Genomic DNA, 1,409 nt, shown 5'->3' with positions numbered 1-1,409 from the left:
AATTAAAGTGGAAATTCACTGAAAATTAAAAATTGTATATGTATCGGTAATACCAAGATAACCCAACCAACCATTTATACAAGACCCTGAAAAGTGGGCAATATATTACGTCCATATAACGAAAATTTTGAATAAAAAATCGCGCTTGTTTCAATGTAATATATTATACTGAAAATATAATGAAAATTTTGAATAAAAAATCGCGCGATTTTTTATTCCAAATTTTCCCCTGCTGCGCTTGTTTTAATGTAATATATTATATTGAATCGTGCGATTTTTTATTCAAAATTTTCGTTAAATGGACGTAATATATTGCCCACTTTTCAGGGTCTTGTATAAATGGTTGGTTGGGTTATCTTGGTATTACCGATACATATACAATTTTTAATTTTCAGTGAATTTCCACTTTAATTCATTGAAATAATAAAAATACTAAACATAGAGTCACTCTATGCGTAAAAATACAAAAATTTTATAATAATTACTGAAAATTGTATCGAAAAACTACGATTTTACACCATTTTCAGGAGGCTGCCCTAGAGCCCCCCGTGGTCCTAGGGGGGGAAGGGTACTATTATTCAAAAGCTCCATTCATTACCTTTCAAATGAGGGGGGTAGCAAGCCCCCAGCCCCCTCCCCCTTTGCGCAAAGCCTCTTCAAAATGAGATACTAAACTAAACATTCCCCGAACAGTATAACACGTAATTTAAAGCTGTTTTATTTATTAAATTGTACATAAAATTGCAACTTAAAATTCATAATTTATCATTAATTCAATTAAATATATTTAAAAGAATGTGTGTGTGTTAAATTGGTTAAATTTTTTGCAAGCAGTGCAACAAAAACCTCAAAAGAAGAGAGCCATTATTTGAGCAAATGTGAAAATGTGCGTTTTTTGCTTACTTATATCTAAAAAACAAATTAACATTTAACAATAAATTTACATTTAAACCAAAGTTTAATTCATTGGCTATCCGTGCTATATAAATTTAAAAAAACATTCACCGTCGAACTGTCATCGTAACCGGTTGCTTTTCGCTCTGTGCTTATTGAGTTTGTTAAAACGGTATAACGGTTTGTTCTGCGTTTATATTACGCTCGTGCTTTGTTTGTGAATTAATTTTTTATCGTTTTATATCTTTTCAATCACTTAATTTCTTAATTTGTTAAACTAAAATTCGCGTTTACTATGGCCCCTGGGGCCACCAAATTAGGGGATAATAGGTTTTCCCTATTATCTCCAATAATGAAAAAGAAAAGAAAAAAGCCAAATCCGATCCCGTTAGACCAATTTCCAGAATTACCAGTCTCAAACACGGATGATCCAAAATTTTTGGTCATGTCATCGCTGGACGACAACAAGCCACTTAATTCGTCATCATGCTTCGCTACGTATAAAGGTATTCAAG

Source organism: Bactrocera tryoni, unplaced genomic scaffold (genome assembly GCF_016617805.1).
Source record: "Bactrocera tryoni isolate S06 unplaced genomic scaffold, CSIRO_BtryS06_freeze2 scaffold_7, whole genome shotgun sequence".
Taxonomy (NCBI): domain Eukaryota; kingdom Metazoa; phylum Arthropoda; class Insecta; order Diptera; family Tephritidae; genus Bactrocera; species Bactrocera tryoni.
This window is presented reverse-complemented; position numbering follows the sequence as displayed.